This window comes from Ixodes scapularis, unplaced genomic scaffold (assembly GCF_016920785.2).
Source record: "Ixodes scapularis isolate PalLabHiFi unplaced genomic scaffold, ASM1692078v2 PGA_scaffold4__175_contigs__length_147842914, whole genome shotgun sequence".
In the NCBI taxonomy this organism is placed as follows: Eukaryota; Metazoa; Arthropoda; class Arachnida; order Ixodida; family Ixodidae; genus Ixodes; species Ixodes scapularis.
The window spans coordinates 79,255,780-79,268,667 of NW_024609879.1; positions in this window are offsets into that span (position 1 = coordinate 79,255,780).

Genomic DNA, 12,888 nt, shown 5'->3' on the forward strand with positions numbered 1-12,888 from the left:
AGAGGTCCGAGAACGGAGCCCTGAGGCACACCCGTTGTCGCCTCATAAGTAGCAGAAAAATTATTATTCGAGCTAACAAAGCACTTCCGGTCACGCAAATAACTTTCGAGCAATGAAAGCAATGAGTTGTGAATATCTAGCTTTGACAGTTTAGCCAGTAACATCTCATGATTAACAATGTCAAACGCTTTACTCAAGTCAAAGTAAATCACATCAAGCTGGCCTCTGTTAGCGACGGCGTGAGCAGCGGTTGACATAAAACAGGCGAGATTAGTTGTGGTCGAGCGACCCGCCATAAATCCATGTTGGTGAGGGATAAGATAACGCTTGAGATTGAATGACAATATTTTGTGTAGTGCCACTTCGAGGAGCTTCGAAAATGTGCAAAGAAGAGATATAGGTCTGTAGTTCGACACATTTGTTTTTGGACCGGACTTATGCACAGGTACAACAAGTGCCGTTTTCCACATGGCGGGAAAGACCTCATTCTTTATGCAGTTGTTAAAAATCTGTACTAGAACAGGAATAAATATGGCACTGTATGCCTTCAAGAGGACTGACGGAATACCATCATGGCCAGAAGACAATGATGGTTTCATTTTTTTTACACACTCATGCAGTAGCTCCACGTCAAAGAGTGCAATACAGGATGCCTTCCCAGAGACAGCTGGCGCGGCAGTAGTTGAAGGGGTTGGATGATGCTTAAAAACAGACTGGAAGTGGCGTGCAAAAATTTCACAAACATCTGTCGTCGAGTTTCCCTGTGAGTCCAGCAGGGTGATCTCTCCTCTACCTTTTGTCTGGGACCGAGAGCGAACATACTTCCAGAATTCTTTGGGATTTTTAGTTAGCTGCAACTCGACGGAATCAGTGTACGCCTGACGATCACGTTTAAAAACTTCCTTGCAGAGAGACCTAAGGCGCCCAAATTCTGATTTTAATTCAGGGGTATCGTTCTTTTTAAACTTTCGATGAGCGCGCAATTTCTTATTCATTAAAGTACGTAATTCGTGCGAGAACCAGAAGGGAAACTTTGAGCCTGATGTTTTACGCAACGGGATGAATTGATCCATTCCCTCTCGGACGATTCGAGTGAAATCGCGAACCTGTTGATCAACGTCAGAGCACAGGATAATTGAGGACCAGTCGTAATTGGAGAAATGATCGTACAAACTAACATAGTCTCCAGCGCAAAAATTATGTCTATTCCCTTTAGGATGTCTCCGTGAACAACGTCTCATGCCCTGTCGGACAGGTATACTAATCTCCAAAGGGGGATGATATCCGTCGGGGGGAACCAAGCCTGACGCACCCTCAGTTACATCTATGCAGTCAAGATCCGAGAAGCAAAGATCAAGCATGTTGCCCTGGGTGTTCGGGATACAGTTATATTGTCTTAAGTTCGTAAATGATGCGAAATTAAGCAAGAGATGAGATTTTTGAATAATATAGTAATGTTTTGAGGACGCAGAGGCTGTTTCCCAACATATGTTGGGGACATTAAAATCGCCAAGAACCATAAATTTAAATTTTTCAAGGGCGTTGGTTGTGCGCTCAATGCCTAGTAGACATTGGCTAAAATCATCAGGAGAGGTGTCAGGGGGCAAGTAATAAGAGCCCAGAAGGATACGCTCGCCATTAGCACATTGTAGCTCTACCCACACTGACTCAAATGATGTCTCGAGATCTGGACGCCTAACGCATTGTAACGACGTATCAATTGCTATCAGTACCCCACCCCCTGTCTTTTTCAATGTAGAGAATGCGCGATCGCGTCGAAATACTGTGAAATTCGGTGGGAAGAGATCAGATGAAGAAATATTCGAACAGAGCCAGGTCTCGGTTAGTACAATAATAGATGCATGAGTTAGGGTTACGTTAGAAAAAAATTCATTAGCTTTTGTGCGGAGACCTCGGACATTTTGATAATAAATGTCTAGTTTAGGTATCTGTTTCGGCATTATTGGAGAAAGGTGTTGGAGAAACCGCTTGATAGGTACGGCTGTCAGTCAGCTGGCCTGTGAACTCCTTGAAGAGGCTTCCCTCTGGCCAGAGGAGGGGATCAAAAAGTTTCTCCATTTCGTCTTCCGCAGCCGTCACGTGGAAGGACGAGTAGCCCTCATACCGTGTCTTGAGCCGGGTGCATACGAGCTCACGAACAGGGCCCCGCCCTTGGATGTGAGCCTGAAGGCCTGCAGGATCACAAGATGAGCCGAGACGCGTCACGAACACAGCGCGTTGGTGACGTGGACGAGGGGGTGGCAGTGCCACAGGTATACAGCTGGCTGCCGCACCTCCCCTCAACAACGGACGCCTTGCCGTGGGGAACTTGTGTCCCGCCCCGCGGAACCCAGCCCCGTTAAAGTTGGATGGGTCCCGACGGCGTGGGTGCCCCGAAGGCTGGACAGGTTCAGCGAGGTCGGTACGCGACCCGTTCAAGGTCGCAGAGAGACCGTCGACCGGCGCGCTCGAAGAGGCCCCCCCTGCGAGAAGAGGGGTGCCTCCTCCCCCTCGCGCCGGAGATAGCGGATGATGGGGGCTCGTCACCGCGGCGTAGGGAAATGGCAGCTGTCCTCCGCCGGCCGGCCCCATTTGGCTCCGAGTCTCGCGCACAGCTCTGAGTTCCGTCCGCAAAGACTGCATGGCACTCGCCTGCAGCTGGGAAGACTGCCTGTACTCGCGGCGAAGCTGCGCGTTCTCGTCCCGAAGAGCAGCAACCTCGTCCGTGAGGAAGGAGATCCCCTTGAGGGAGTCGAGGAGGAGGGCCCGTAAGGATTCCATGTCTGCGTTGGGACCGCCGGGGGAGGAGGAAGCTGGCCCCTCCGGACGGTTGGAAGCGGTCGGGGAGGGCGGTGAGGAGTGGTGGCTGAGCGATGCTTCGTCGAGGCCGGCCTGGCTATCGCCATTAGGCCTAGCATCCCCGCTGATCTTTTCGCAACTCTTGCAGATAAAGGAGCTCACCCCAGATTGAAGAAAGGTGATCTCATTCTCCGGCCAGCAGATGCACTTGGTGTGGGCACGTAACTGGCACCCAGAACAGCGTAGAAACCTCTGTCTTCCGTAGAAGCAGCGGGAGCAGACAATACAATAATAATAATAATAATAATAATAATAATAATAATAATAATAATAATAATAATAATAATAATAATAATAATAATAATAATAATAATAATAATAATAATAATAATAATCAATCAATCAATCAATCAATCTTTATTACACAGTGCCCAGGAACAACCCTGAGGTCTTGGTGCTGGTACAAATAATAATAATAATAATAATAATAATAATAATAATAATAATAATAATAATAATCAAGAATCAAGAATCAAGAATAGTTTTTATTTGTGCCCAGGAACAACCTTGCGGTTTTGGTGCTGGCGCACGTAAAAAAGAATAAAAACACACACTCACAAAAAAGGAAAAAGAAAAAAAAAACACGGAAGGCAGTTTTACATAAAATTCTACAAAAAAGAAGACGCGAGAACTGTGTACACAAAATTGTACAGAAAAACAAAACAAAAAGTGCACAAAAATTGCACAGAGAAATGAAGACACGAAAAAAATTGTTCCAATACATATGGATGCTTCACTTGGACGCAAACAGACGCGAACGTCTGAACACTACACATACAGCTAAGTACAAATAGAAACAAGAAATCAACATGTCATAGAAATACATATGGAAACCCGGCAGTTGATTCAGGAAGTTCATCGAAAGTCACAAAAGAGCTTCCGCACAGATTTAACAAAATCGGAGAAGTTGTCAAGAAATATATCGAGATTAAGAGAAGAGTTATTATAAAGGAGTTCCGCACGAGATACTGGATCAAGTGTATTAACTCTAGATGCCAGATAGAAGGTTGACGTTTTTCTTGTCGTCACTCCCGGTACGTGCAGAGAAACCTGATGCAGGATGTCGGAGCTATCTATTTGACCATGTATACATTTATAAAGAAAGAGCAGCTCCGCAGTGTTTCGGCGTCCCTGCAAGTCTTGCAGTCGAATGGGTGAACTATGCACGTCATCAACTGCTTTTGCAAAGTTGAAACGGTGTTTAAAAATACATACGAATTTCGCTTGTACACGAGAAATCCTCAATAGATTAGAGTGGCACGTCCCACTCCACACAACAGATGCATACTCAAGGTGAGAACGACACAGGGAACAATATAAGGTTAAAAATGTTTTAGGGTCACGAAATTCTCGTGATACACGACACACAAGACCCAGGGTGCGCAGCGCAGACTTCACAATATGCATAATATGACCCTGGAAACGCAAAGCAGAGTCAAATACAACACCAAGATCTCTGATTTCGCCAACGCGGGATAGTTGATTAGTGTTAATTGTGTAGTTAAATGGTACTGTGGCAGTTTTTCTAGAGTAGGTCATGACTTTTGTTTTGGACTCGTTGATCTTCAGGTGATTACGTGAGCACCAGCCAACAAACGAGGTTATATCAGACTGTAAATCCATGCAGTCAGGTTCGCCGCCTATTTCCCTAAATATTTTTATATCGTCTGCATATAGCAAGAAAGAAGACGTGGTGATGGCGCTTGCGACGTCATTCACAAAAACAGAAAATAGCAACGGGCCCAGTACGGAACCCTGTGGTACACCCGAAGTTGCGTTATACGTGGAGGAGCAAGACCCGTTCGCACGCACATAACAAACCCTTTCCCTTAGGTAGTCCTCCAGAAGACAGTAAATCGGACCGCAAAGACCAACTGCAGAGAGCTTAGATAAAAGTATACTGTGGTTTACAATGTCGAAGGCCTTGCTACAATCAAAGTATATAACGTCAAGTTGACCTCTGTCGCACACAACCTTAGACGCAGCAGCCGCGAATGCCACCAGATTTGTCGTCGTTGAACGACCAGCGAAAAAACCGTGCTGGTTGGTACTTATCGTGCTTTGAGGTGAAAAAGACAGAGACCTGTGGATGACCTTCTCAAAGAGCTTAGAAAACGAGCAGAGTAAAGAAATAGGTCTGTAGTTAGAAGCGTCAGTCCGCTTGCCCGCCTTAAAAATCGGGACCACAACAGCAATTTTCCAAATACTCGGGAAAATGCCCGACTTCAGACAATTAATAAAGATAGCGCAAAGGACTGGTGTTAAAATGCAGCCGTAAGACTTGAGTATAGCTTGGGGGATGCCGTCATGACCGGCAGATAGCGTCGGACGCATTGCTTTTATACAAGTTTCTACAGTAACCTCGTCTATCGCAATATTACTAACTGATAAAGTGTTCGTGCATGGAAGGGTCTCATTAGGAAGTGCGCCAGTATCAACAATGTAAACCGAACCAAAGGCACCAGCGAAAACATTACACACATCAGTTGTAGAGCCTCCGTTCCCTTCTATGACAATAGCATTTTCTCCTGCGCGATCGCCCCTGCGCGATTTAACTCCTCTCCAAAATCTTTAAGGGTTTCGCTGTAGATCTGACTCTACTGCTTCGGTATCTGCCTGCTTATCACGCTTAAGCAATGCTTTGCAACGACTTCTCACCTCCTGAAATTTAGACTCGAATTCAGGACGGCCTGTTTTCTTAAATTTTCTATGCAAAAACGACTTTCTCTTCAAAGCCGTACGGAGTTCAGGAGAAAACCAATAGGGAAACCCAGAGCGAACGTTTTTTCTCAATGGGATGAACTTTTTCATTCCCTCCTTTACCACAAAGGTCAGTTGATTTACTTGATCATTCACGTTTGGAGACTCCAGAATGGAACTCCAGTTAAAGTCAGAAAAATATCCGTACAGGCCTACGTAATCGCCAGCTGCGTAGTTAAAGGATTTCTCGACGTTTTGGCCACTTGGCATTTGGCGCAGCACTGGTGTTTGAATAGTCATTTTTATATCAAGCGCTGGATGATATTTATCCTCTGGAACGAGAGGAACTTTACTTTTATCGACACTGACAGTCTCTGAGGTCGTTAGACACAGGTCGAGGAACTTCCCTTGCCAGTTGGGTGTGGAGTTTCGTTGTGTCAGACCTAAGAACGATGAAAAATTTACTAACGAGTCACATTTTGTAGTGATATAAAAATTATTCTGTGACCTTCCATGTTTTCCAACAAATAGATGGTGCGTTAAAATCGCCTAAGATCAAAACATTAGCTGAGTCAAATGCGGTTACGGTTCTTTCAATCTCCTGAAGGCAGTCATGGAATGTTTCCGGTGACATATGTGGGGGAAAATAAAATGCTCCCAAAAGTATATTGTCTTTCGGACCGCGCACCTCAACCCAAACTGACTCGGAATAAGTCTCAAGGCCCGTCCGCCTAACGCAATCGTAGGACTGATCAAACGCGACCAATACACCTCCACCCCGCTTCCTTCAGTAGACTGCCTGTCACTGCGAAAAACCCTGAAATTTGGCGGGAAGTAATCGGAGGAGGAGATGTCTGGACATAACCACGTCTCGGTAAGAACCAGAAAAGTTGAGTTTGAGCAAATTAAATTTTCAAAGATCTCCTTAGATTTTGTGCGCAGACCACGTACATTCTGATAATAGATATTTAAATCGGTATACTTTAGTTTCATATTACGTTTTTATGCTATGTCCGACGGATGAATCATCTCATCGCGAAAATTACCTCTAAATGTCTGGAAGTAGCACGCGCTGGGCCACAGGTAAGGGTCAGCGAGCGCGTGAAAAGGAGGAGTGTCTACAGCGATGTAAAAAGACGCGTAGGATGCATGTCGCGTTTTCAGACGCAGGCATTGCAAAGGTGTCACACCAACAGACTTCAAATGCCTCACCATGTCCGCTGACGTGGTGCGTGGGTTAAGGCGTGTGACAAAAATCTCCTTTCCCTCGGACTGGGGAGACAAAGCTGAAGAGAAGGAGGCATTCTCAGGGGCCCCCAAAGACGGCGTGTCTCCAAAGCTGGTTTCACGTCGCAAGTCCGCACACGGAGCACGTGCCGCAAAGTCCGAAGACCCAGGCACAATGAGGCCAGGTGTCGCCGGTGTTATGGGACACATGGTGCTCGCCACTGGGGTGTCAGGCACGGGGTCAGGCACGGGGGTCAGGCACGGCGGTGAGGCGGGCGGAATCGACGCCAGTGGACGACTGGACCGGCGCGCATTCACCCCTGTAGCCGGAAGCGCAGGCTTCTTCTCGGCTCCCCCTCTCTTCCTTGACGACGGAGTTCCGGATGGTGAGCTAACAGGCGGCGCCGCCGAGTGCCTGAACCTCGGTACACGAAGCACGTCCCGAATCTGGCCTACGTCACCCCTAATGGCGCTCAGGCTGATCGAGTGTAGGTCGAAGCGCTTCGTGCACTCACTCTGAAGGCGCCGATTCTCCTCACGGAGAGCAGCCACTTGATCCGTAAGGAAAGATATACCATCAAGCGCGCTGGTCAGAAGGCGGTGCAGCAAACGACTTGTAGGGTCGGCGTCAGCAGGGAGGCGATCGTCGAGCAGATCTCCCGAGAAAGGCAAAGGGGAGAGTGGCGTGCACACCTCCCCCCCGTCCGGTGGCCGTGGCCTCCCAGCCGCATTGCCATCGGGAAGAACGTCAAGGTCGTCTCCCTCCGTGGCGAGGAGCGGCCCCGCGGCAGCGAGCTCAGCCTCGGCGGACCCGGCGAATTCCCCGTTAGGCTTACCGCCAGCGTGGGGCGAAACGTGGCCTTCGGCGGACTCGTCGAGATCCTCGTTAGGCCTACCGTCAGTGTGGGGTGAAATGCAGCTCTTGCAGCGAAAATCACTCACCCCAGAAGCCAAATGATGGGTGCCGTCCCTGTCCGCACTCAAACACTTCACGTGAGCACGCTTTGAGCAGTCCGTACACCGAGCATACTTCTGCTTCCCGAAAAAAGGCTTGGAGCAGCAATCGCACACATCTGTGCTCGGCGCCATCTTGGAAAAAAAAATAATAATAATCAATCAATCAATCAATCAATCAATCAATCAATTTTTATTATACAGTGCCCAGGAACAACCCTGAGGTCTTGGTGCTGGTACACTGGTGGATAAAAAAAAACAAAAAAAAAAAAACACTGTACACATCTCCGCAGAAAATAAGCTACATTTTTAGCATAATACTAGGCAGTGCACAAGTAATTAGTACAATGAAATAAAAACGAGGCAGTAACAGTAGAGACGGAACACAAGACCGAAGGACAACAAGCGCACCACCAGAAAACACGACATGGAGGTGACGACATTCAGACATAACAGAGCAATTCAACAATGCTCATCCTGCACAGGCAAGTTTTTAATAGAAAGGACAAACGTCCTGTAGCAAGGGTTAAAAATATAAAGTTTTTCAGAGTAATGATTCAAACGCTGAGCCATTCTCACAATTGGGTTTACCGGACTAAACGTTTTAGAAACATAAAAAGATGACAGAAGACAAGTAGGCACACGTGGGACCCTAAGGCACAGTTCAGATAACAGGCTCGGAGAATTGATGAGTCCATGCAGCGTTTTAAACAAAAATAGTAAGTCCGCGTTCTCCCGACGCCGGTGCAAGCTAAGCAAACCAACACGCTCTAACGCAGACTCATATGTTAAACAGTGAACATCCTCCTTTACGTAGCGATGTTTAAAGATAGAAACAAACTTTTTTTGCACACGCTCGATCTCCAAGGAGTGACTTTTAGAAATTCCATTCCAAACAACTGAGGCATATTCTAACTGTGACCTGGATAGCGAGCAGTATAACGTGATAACAGCCGTCGGGTTTTTGAACTCCCTGGTTAAGCGAGAGGCAACACCCAACATTCGCAAAGACGAGTTAACCAGCCTACCAACGTGATCAGAGAAACGCAACCCAGAATCAACAATGACTACGAGATCTTTCATTACACTTACTCGAGACAAAGTCTCTCCCTGAATATTATATGCAAAAGAGATATTGTGAGTCTTCCGAGAGAGCGTCATGACCTTGGTTTTGGACGGGTTCAAGAAAAGGTCATTTTTAGAGCACCATCGGTAGAAAGAACATGCATCTTCCTGGAGCTTAGCACAATCACGTTCAGTAACTATTTCTCGATAAATTTTTATATCGTCAGCATATTGGAGGAATGAAGAATTTAAAACAGCAAAAGAGACGTCATTTACGAAAATTGTGAACAGAAGGGGTCCTAAAACAGATCCCTGAGGAACGCCAGAGCGAGTCCTGTACAACGAAGAGTTCGTGTTGTTAACCCGGACATATGCCTCTCTCTCTGACAAGTAGCGTTTTAACCAGTCATGTACTGAGCCACATACTCCATAGGAGGAAAGTTTGGATAAAAGAATAATGTGATTGACTACGTCAAAAGCCTTGCTTAAGTCAAAGTAGACAACGTCTAACTGACCTCTGTTACATATTACACGAGATGCAGCAGACATAAAGCTAACAAGATTGGTAGTTGTTGATCTGCCGCTCATAAAACCATGCTGATTGGGAATTGCTAAGTTTCGAAATTTGAAAGACAGGAATTGATGAACTACCATTTCAAAGAGCTTAGAAAATGGAGAGAGAAGAGAAATAGGTCTATAGTTACAAATATCACCTTTTTTTCCCGACTTTAAGACTGGAACAACAGCAGCGACTTTCCACGTTTCAGGAAAGGTTCCCAACCTTAACGAGTTGTTAAATATAGAGCACAGTACCGGCGTGAATATGTCGTGATACGTTTTGAGAATCGCAGAGGGAATGCCGACGGGCCCTACTGACAATGTTGCTCTCATTTTCTTAATACAAGATCGTACGGACTCCTCATCAACATTAATGCAACTTAACAAGTCACCAAACCCATCTAAGTGAGGCAGCGCAGGTGCAGAACGCTGCGTACTATCCCTGTAGACGGACCTAAAATGCTCAGCAAATAACTCAGGAACGGACTTCAAATCGCTCTCGTGATTATCCAGGACAATCTTCGACTCGATATGCCTCCCAGAACGTGAATTAATGTACCTCCAGAATTTCTTCGGATTATTGACAAGATCTGATACCACTGAGCAACGATGAGCCTGGCGGTCGCGATCCAGGACCGTCTTGCATTGCTTTCTGCAGTTCTTGAATTCCACTTCCCACTTTAAAAGGCCACTTTTCTTAAACTTCCTGTGAAAGAAGTCCTTTCTTTTCAGTAGTGTTTTTAGCTCACTGGAAAACCAGTTAGGAAAGCGAGATTTAGTAACTGTCCTTAACGGAATAAAAGTATCCATGGCCTTCCGAACAGTTTGCGTGAAGAGCATGACCTGGTCATTCACATCAGGCGACTCCAAGATCAATGCCCAATCAAAACTTGTGAGGTAATGATGCATCCCGACATAGTCCCCTGCCGACAGATTATATGAGGTGTGCGGCGGGGAATCACCAGAATTAGCACGAACAGAGGAATTCTCGAAAGAAAGTACTATATCAAGTGCAGGATGATATGTATCCTGAGGAACTAATGGCAGTTCACCCCGTGCTACACGCACGCTTTCCATATTTGAGAAGCATAAATCTAGAGCATTAAATTGGTGATTCAGAACATTATTGTGTTGTTTGAGATTTAGGAAAGAAGAAAAGTTTAAGAGCTGGGTGCCTTTCTGCCTGCAGTAAAAGTTGTCCGTAAAAACATCAAGGTGCGGCCAGTTGACTCCAGGAGCATTAAAATCCCCCAAGATTAAGACTTCGCATCCCTGTAAGTCATTCACTGTATTCTCTATGCCAACAAGAAAACTATAAAATTCATCTGGCGGTGTCTGGGGAGGGAGGTAAAATAAACCGATCAAAACGCGTACTCCCTTTGCAGCCTCAATCTCGACCCATACGCTCTCGGGAAATTTCTCTAATTCTTCGCGTCTCCTAGAGCGGTAGCGCCTGTCGACTGCGACCAACACTCCACCTCCGGTTCTGCTCCGCGGGGTAGAATCACGATCGCGACGGTGCACCTCAAAACAAGGAGGGAAGTAATCGGAGGAGCCGATGCTAGAACACAACCATGTTTCAGTTGAACAGAATATAGAGCAATTTGATAAGGTAACATTAGAGAAAAAGTAATCGGCTTTTGTACGCAGGCCGCGAACGTTTTGGTAAAATAAATCAATGTGACTCATCCTTGGTCTATCCAACGTTCAAAGGGGAGGCGGCTGCCTCGGATGCATGGAGCAGGTCTTCGCGAAGGGCGCCTCGAAAAGCCTTAAAGAGGCATGATTTGGGCCACACGGTAGGATCAGAAAGCCTTTCGAAGTCTTTTGCAGCCACAGACACGTGGAAGGAGGCGTAGGAGTCGTAGCGCGTCTTCAGTTTCCGGCACTCCACTTCCTCAACTCCGACGGAAGAGAGATGAGAACTGATGTCTTCGCAGCTGGTGTCCGGGTTCAGCTTGGTGACGAACAGGGCTCTTCGTCGAGTTGATGGAGGGGCAACGATCAACTTGCAGGTTTCCGACGCCCCGATAAGCGCCGGGGTCCTAGCTTTTGGACGTGCAGAGTCGATGCCACTGGGAGGGATGTCGTCTTTCGGCGGAGCATTATTCTGGCCATCCGAAGGGAGGGTTGCCGCCACAATTTTCGTAGGAGAAGCTTGGGGGAGAGAGCTGTGTAGAGCGGCAGCATAAGAGTCTTTTCCCAAAGACCCCCCCGCAGCCCCATCCACGGGCTGCCGCCGGCGATCGGGCGCGTCCGGCTTTCGTCGCTGGCCGAGTGCGTCACGCAGACCCCGGACCTCAGTCCGTAGTAAGGCCATGGCACCCGCCTGTAGCTCGGCGTCGCGCTTTTGCTCGTGTCGGAGGCGTGCGTTTTCGTCCCTGAGGGCGGCGACCTCGTCAGTCAGGAACGAAATTCCCTCCATAGCATCGAGGAGCAGGCTCCGCAGGGACTCGACGCCGGCTCCAAGGTCAACGGGAGGAGAGGAGGCGGGTGGCCCCGCGGGAAGTTGTCGAGCCGGAGAGAGGGCCGCAGGGGTACGGGAAAAGTCCGCAGCGTCGCTGTCGTGATTGCCGACGACGCCATCGCTGTTAGGCCTCGCAGCACCGCCGACAATCGCACAGCTCTCACAGAGAAAGGAGCTTACCCCAGACTGAAGAAAGGTGTCGACGTTGTCCGGCCAGCATACACACTTTGTGTGCGCACGAAGTTTGCAATCTGAACATCGAAGAAACTTTTGTCTTCCGTAGAAGACACGGGAGCAGATAGTGCATGCGTCCGAACTAGGCGGCATCTCCGCAGCGAAAAAAAAAAAAAATAATAATAATTTTATTCCACATATAATAAATGACACAATACAAATACGGGTCTGTCCAAGCCACAGGAGGCTTGTGGGACAGGACCCGGCAAGTCGAAACGGCGAAAAAACAAAGAATACGGTGAACTCAAAATAAGATATGAACTATGCAGAAGATGAGTAACAACAGAACAACGAATGGTTACTACAAGCTTAAATTGGTCAGCATTTTTTTTAGTTTTCTTTTTGTAGTGCTTTCAAAAAAGCGATCTGGCAATTTATTGAAAATGGAGGGCACATAATACGCGCGAACTCTTTTCCCGTAGCGCGTAGTACACCGGGGGGTAATAAAACGGGTCGTGTGACGAAGACTCCTGCTGGGAACAAAGGGCCGTTTAAAATCATCATTCCAAAAGTGCCGCAGAACCACGCTTTCCAAAAACAAGGAAGAAAAATTCGGCATACGTAAAAACTCGAACACGTTCATGTCAGTAAAAGAATCAAAGTGATAACCAACGCTCTTTAGCAAGCCCCCCAAAATACGATCAATTTTCATTTGCCACGACTCTGTACACTTTCCGAACAATGTAATACCGTACCGCAGTATACTGTAGCCAAGGGCATGCGCAATAGACTTCCTTACTGAAAACGGCATAAACACTTTCTGGTTGTACAGCAAACAGCTAACGCTCCGCAATTTTCCACAAACATGAGCCAAATGGGAATTC